Below are 7052 nucleotides of genomic sequence, written 5' to 3' on the forward strand. Positions count from 1 at the left end.
CTGAGATTAAGTACCTATAGTACTAGTGCTGACATGCTGAGTAATCCTAATTCTGGCTATTTATGGGAGTAGGTGTTGAGCCTGTGCAAGACTTCTAGAGAATTCAGTCCAAAAGGCAGAACAGGTACACACTGTAAAATCATCACAGTAACACAAAATCCATCTTTTCTGGAAAGCTGTCTTGGAGAAAAGTCTGTGTATGTCAGGAAGCAAGTCTCAATATTTTCCAGGGATGGCTGCTGCAGAGCAGTCCAGGCTACCAGGCACGCCCTAGGGAAACAAATCCAAACAAATCAGAGCTGTGTAGATCAGGTATTAAGCTGAGTGTAATTTCAAAATAGTTATAAGTGCAATAAGCTTGGTGGTCTCTCCTTGGTCCCTGGTGGATAGGGGACTCCACACCATAAAACCACCACCCACCATCTGACACAACTGGCAGCTGTGGCACAGGAAGGGTCCAAGACTGGGGCAATGTATCTGTATTAAATCCTCACCAACAAAAACCACCAAAGATAACAGCATGCTCTGATCAGAGGCATTCAGTGGAAAACCATCTCCATTCATAAAAGCAAATTCTATGACTGATCCAGTGTCAGCTCAAGCAGCTCCCACGATCTTTGATGTAACCTTTTCTCAATGAATTGCTGTGGTGAGAGCCTGTGTGATAACCCACAGTCAATGATAAATGCATCAAGTGACCTGGCCATGGGCAGGACTTGGTCAGACAGAGGCCAACTCTCATGCACCTTTCAAAATGTGTGACAGCACAAGAGTAAAACTGGAAGGAAGGGAAAAAAGGACAACAAGCATTAGGAGATGCAACCAGGTACATAATTTTTCATCATCGGAAGTAATGTTTTGTAATTTCTGTAATGGATTCCTTTGATGAGCTTAAAGAGATCTGTTAATGAATTACTTACTTCACATAACGTCCTTCTGGCATAGCAATATTAAACTGATGTGCAAACAAGTAAACTTAGAGGCTGGGAAAGTTGATGACCTGGCCAAATGTGTGCAGCCCTTTGGGGCTCAATGAAGGAATCTGCAGGTACCTGCTTCAGGGATGCTCACAATTCAATGCCACTGGGAGAAAAGCAGTGTCACAAGAGCTTACCTCTTCCTTTTCACCCCTCTCTGGCTCATCCATTCCCTTCAGGTCCTGAAAAGTTCCAGCTTTTGGGTTTGATTAGTTAAAACAGAATAGGTTTGAGGTGCTACCATCAGGTTTAGTGGATAAGACACCAAAACTTTGAACATCAATGATCTCTTGAGCATGCCCACAGTGTAGGAGAAAATCTAACCCAGCCTAGCTCAATTGCTGAGTCAGGCATTTTAAAAGTTTAGCAATCATTTAAAAATCTAATAGTAGAACTGACCATATGAAAAAATAAATCTAGTTATTATTTGCTTTTACCAAGAGAATATGTCCTATAAAATAGGCACCATTTATTTCTACTGAAATTGTACTCCTCTGCTTCCTTTTTCTGAATAAAATGTCCATTAAGTATTTATAGAACAGCATGAGTCAGAGGAAGCTTGCACAAGATTCATAGTGTGCAGAAGAGTGCTGTTGTTTTAAAGTCATCAGCTTGGGAAGGCTATCAGCCTATTAAGAATGACCTGCAAAACCACACAAAAAAGTAGGTTTTGGCCATGATTAGCCCTCTCTATCCCTTCAGAATAATTGCAATATTAGATTTTTTTATTCCATGAGTGATCAGTAACCTCAGGAATGTTCAAGAAAGCAATAAGGTTGTGCTGCTCAGTTATGGTGTATGGATAGTCATTGGTGGATCAGCTCTAAAAATTCTTCTGATCATTGAAGGCAAGTGGGAGCCAAGCAAATTAAGAGGAAATAGAATTTTTCAGCACTTAATCTGGATGTACAGGTCCTCCCAGAAGAAGAGCAATTTAAACATCTGTTACTGTCTGCTAAAATTTCCATCTTGAGAAATCAGTGTCATAAATTTCTTCAGGAATGGAGCCCGTGTTGTGATTCAGTAGTTGATTCAAGCTGTACTTAATTAGAGCAAATCAGTGCTATGAATGCCACTTAGTTCTAATTCAAGTAGAAATAATGGACCTCAAATGTAATTTGCTCTACTGCTGATGATTACCTTGGGAGGTGCTCTCTAGGAGAGGTCATTCCAGACACTCCTCAAGGGACTCCTGGGGTTAAACACAGTTAGGGAAAATTATAAGGGATATCTTACTGACAAGAAGTAGAAAGATCAAGCTGAGAAGGGTTTTTGTCATAGTAAAATTCTCAATACAGTGGCTGCACTCAGAGAAAATAGTATGACCATGTGCTCATTCCTGAGCAGACTGGATGTATGGAACTGGCCCTACTACTAACAAAAAAACACTGTTTTGAGACATTGGCTGTAATTTACTTCTTCTCATAGTCCAGAAGCCATGTGGCCAGAGGCACAGATGCTCAACAGAGACCCACCTGTTGAGCTGCATACTCTAGTTGTTGTAGCTGTTGTCTACATACTTTCAAATTGTAATTTTCCAACACCTATGTTAAATAACCCCAAAATTTCAACTCCAGTTGAAATTACATTTCACAGAGGACCTTCAGGCCCTAAATTTGGAAAGATTTTCAGGGGAAATAAAACCAAGAGTTTGTTTTAAAACCTCTCTTTACTTTTCAGACAATATCTGAAAATCTATTGTAGCAGTTTTCATCTGCTTTGCTGAACCATGGACTCAACAGCAATGCAGAAACACAGCACACAGCAGCAGTGCATGTAATTTTTTTTTTTTTTCTTTTTTTTTAAGCCTAACAGGACAGAAATAGAGCTTCCCAGTACTTTAGAAGCAGCAGAAGAAAAGGCCATTCATTACACACACTTCCACAGTGGCTGGCTTTGACAGGCACCACTAATACTGTGCAGATCTAGCATTTTCTCTCCCCTATTGGCACCATTTCAGATGCATCTTTAGTTGACTTCTACAACTATTGTGGCTTAGCTGTGCAGATAATCACAGCACATGAGCAGAAAGATAAACAACATAAAAGAGAAAAAACTATATTGAAAGCACACCACAGTATGAAAGTAAACCTTTACCTTAATTTCTCTGTGGCAGACCATAGCCCTGAAGGGTATCTGATCATGTTTTGTGTGCCAAAACCAAAGGCAGGTCACCTGGTAGGTACTGAAAGGAAAGAGGCACTGTATCACTTCTGACTGCTTATGGTCACCCTACAAAAATCTCTGCTTATGCCTCAATTTTATCACTTTCATATTCTTAGCATATGGTTGCAAAAGCAGCCATTGAATGGAGAGCACTTCCAACATCCCAGCTGGGAACCAGCATCCCTGTGGGTGCTGGGCACTCACGTTCACCCAAGCTAGAGTCTTCCCAAGTAACCCCATGAACAAACACAGCCAGCCCTGTTATATATAGAAATGTCCCATTCCTTCACTTTCTTTTAAAATTTGTTTTGTTTTTATTAGCCAACCACTCTGTGCAGTCCCTGCAGGGACCTAACCCAAGGGTGCCTGTACTTCACCCCTCCAGGAGAGGCACAGAATTGTTGGGTGACAGGACCAGGGAGAGAATAGCCAGAGCAGATGTGTGCGATTGCTCTGTTTTCTTCTCTGGACTGTGGGAGGCAGCCAGGGAGCAGAGGCAGGCGTTGGCTTCTCTAATATCAGCCCATGTTTAGGAAGCAACCCCAGCTCTCACACAAAAGAACTGACAGCAGGGAGAATTGTTTTTCTCGATAAATGTAGCTGGCCTCTTGTGTTTCTTGGGTTCAATACCTATGAATAATCTTTTTAGTGCTCTGTTATAGTAGTCTCTTGAGTTCTTAAGTTTTTTAGGTTTTTACTTGGTTTTCCTCTTCCTCTCGTTGCCTTTTCTCTCTGATGTTCTGTTTTTCAGTGTTTCTGTGACGGCAGTGCAGGCGTGGCCCAGAAATTGCAGTGTCTCATTCAGGCTTTACATAACAGTTGCAATAGATATTGTTGATATTTCCCACTGTTTACAAAGAAAACTTGGTTTTCTCTTTGTGTTTTCCAGTACAGGACTGGCAGTTTACAAATGAGCTCTGGCTGAGTCATTTTTGCCAAGCCATCAGCTTTCCACTGACTGTATCCTAGTCCCAAATCCCAAGTGACAGGGAGCACATGACAAGAACAGTAACACCAGAAATGGCAAATAATCTGCTGCTATAGAAGAAGAAAGTTACTTTTACTTGATGTAAAGGGCTATTGCAAAGCTAATTGCTTGCTTCCTTTAACTTAGCAGTCTTGATGAAGGATTCTTTTCTTTTTCTAACTGGTTGTTTTCCTTTAGATTTCCAACACTGATTACCAGGAGTTAAGTCTCTGGCTGCAGCAAACCAATAATGACATTATTGAAGTTACACTGACTTTTAAACACACTGAGGCTACCCCACCCCATATCTGCAGCCATCTATTTGGAGGGGTGCTTACCAGAGTTTAAAACTAAAAAAAGTTATTTCGAGTTTGCCTCAAGTGTTCTAACCTCAGGGTGTGAGGCCACCACACCACAGAGCAGCCCAGTCCCATATCACTCAGCTGCATCACTCTGCTCCCATCACCCTGAGCTGCTCTGGGGTACAGGGGCATGAGCCTGAGCCAGCCATAGTGAGATTTCCACCAAATCCTGACTCTTTTCACTGAAGATTTACCTCTCTACATACACAGGACATCCTAATGTCTTTTGCCAGCCCTGGCATGGTGCTTTTATATGCACGTGCTTTGGAAAAGGGGCCAGGTGACATTCAGGGGAAGAAATGTGGCTGCGCAGGATATTTATTGTCTTTGTGTCAGTATTTCCTAGCATATGCTATAAAGGCAAGTGGGTCTGTTTCTCACATATGAAAGCTCTCCTAAAATTTTAAAGTCATCATCAAGAACTTTCTTATGCAATGCTTTTCCAGGCTATAAAAGAAGATTCAGTCCAAAAAGCAGGTATGTTGATCTGCTTTCAGACAGCTCTCCAAAACACCCTCCTCATTTCTGATAGACACAATAATGATGCAGTACCAAAACCAACTGCCCTGCCCTTTTGGTGATGGATGTTATTGGTCATAAACAATCACTGAATCCCTGATAACTAAGAGGAGCTTATTTTTCTGCAGTCCCAATAGTGTGTCACACCACGATCCATTGCTGTGTTGCACAGTAATGAATTGGTCTTTTATCTTTTTGCTCCTGCATGTTAGCATCCATTTGCATTTCCCTCCAATCAATTTTATAGACAGGTTCAGAGACAGATTCTTTACAGAAATGGTTGTTTCAGATTTTCCAAGGCACAGGGGAGGAGGAAGGATGTCACACAAAGGGCTTTACTGTTACTGTGATGCCCTCTGGGTTGCAGTGAACTGAGAATGTCTTCATTCTAAAGGCTCGGCTTTGAAAGATTGATTTCACCTTCTGAGTTGCTAATGAAATAACTATATTCATGCCAGACTGAGACTGGTACTGCACATTAAAAAGTGACATGAAACAAGCTGTGTTTGACATTACAGCTTCCACTTACAAAAGGGTTTCCTTCTCAGGTCCTAGAAATTTGCATGGAATAAGTAAAGGTAGAGTCCCAGAATCCTTGTCTGCTACACATTTTTCTCACAGTTTGCTCTGAGGCTGCATGGATGAAAAGTAAAGAAGTGCCAGATAGAAATAGGTGTCCTAATTAATACTGTTTGCTCAGCACTTTTTTCTAGACTGATGACCAGACATTTGAGCTTATATGAGACTAGGCCAGGCACTCTGAACATTCACTCCACCTGCTTTGTTTGGCAAGGGTTTTCCTTTGTTTTCTTTAGTTTTCAAAATCCTTTAGATGACTTCATAGGATCTTTCAAAAACCAAAAATCTGAAGTAATAAAATAATTCCATCTTACACATGCACAATGGTAACACTATTAATGGCATGGTTCCTTTTTCTACTATGATCAGAGCTCATTTTCCAGGTTGTACAGAACTACCAGAGAGAGGGAAAATTACCTGCTCCTGAAGTATTTTGTAATTAAAGGTATTGCATAAGGAAATCTGTGCATAACTAGAGAGACCTTTGAGTCTCATCAGTGTTTTTCTGAGGTAAAAAAGTCTGCCTTATACACACCACAGACTCTTCTCTTAATACTTGAGCAGAACTGTTCAATGGAACACTTTATCTTTTGCAAAAGACATTTAGCATTTCATCATGTTTTTGCCCCATCCCTCAACTCCTACCTATCCATGTTACGCTGTTTCAAAGTACTTCCCCTCACACATGCTCAGAAAATCCTGTGAACTTCTGGTTTCCGAGTCCGTTTTTGACACACATGGCTGAAACTCCCCCAGCTGACACGCCGTCCTGAACACTTTCCGAAAATAAAATCATCCATACTCTGCTGCACGCAGTTGCTGGGAGGTGATTAAATTGCATTACCTAATCTTTTCTCACAATCCATAATTGCAATTTCCTCTGAGGCACAGCCTTCACGCCAGCACCATCACCTTTCTCACAGCCCACTTTGCCATTACTGCATAACCACTGTGACAGCAAAGGTTGAGTGTTGCATTAGGTAATACAGCAGGAAATGAAAATTGTGCCTGTCCTGATCACTTCTGCCTCAGCGCTAGGAACAGGCTTTTATGGCTTCATCTAACACCAGATTGCTTGTACTAAGCTGTGGTCAGAGTGTTTGTACGTGGTCCTCCAGGACTTCAGTTGACACGATGCCAGCTCTTCCCTGTTCTCAGGGACTTTCACCGCTGTGTTCTGTAGAAATAAGGCTGGAGAAAGGAGCAGAGTAGCCAAGTATGACCAAGTAGCTGTGCCACAAGCAGCTGCTACACAGGATCAGAGGAGGCAACAGGAAGAGCTCTCATGTTTCATAAACTGTATTCAAGGTGTTGGCAAGACGGGAGCAGTGAGCCAGCATTAGGCACAGCTTCCTTAGGAACAGCCAGGATCTCTAAAATGCTTGGATTAGATGGTGGCTTAGGTTATGTGACAGTTATGTCACTCACTGCAGTTTATCATCCATAACTGAATCTGTGATCTCATAGCAAATGGCTTTCAAC

At 41.6% G+C, this 7052-nt stretch overlaps 1 long non-coding RNA gene across 1 annotated transcript in view; it reads left to right on the plus strand.

Annotated features, from left to right (window-relative positions):
• LOC115598749 overlaps positions 1-6728 on the plus strand; it is a 10162-nt gene extending 3434 nt beyond the window's left edge. The window contains exon 3 of the long non-coding RNA XR_003987892.1: positions 6689-6728. This is a non-coding gene — a long non-coding RNA (uncharacterized LOC115598749). The remainder of the gene's footprint in view (positions 1-6688) is intronic.
• Positions 6729-7052: the final 324 nt, after the last annotated feature.

The sequence above is a fragment of the Calypte anna genome, chromosome 9 (assembly GCF_003957555.1).
Source record: "Calypte anna isolate BGI_N300 chromosome 9, bCalAnn1_v1.p, whole genome shotgun sequence".
In the NCBI taxonomy this organism is placed as follows: domain Eukaryota; kingdom Metazoa; phylum Chordata; class Aves; order Apodiformes; family Trochilidae; genus Calypte; species Calypte anna.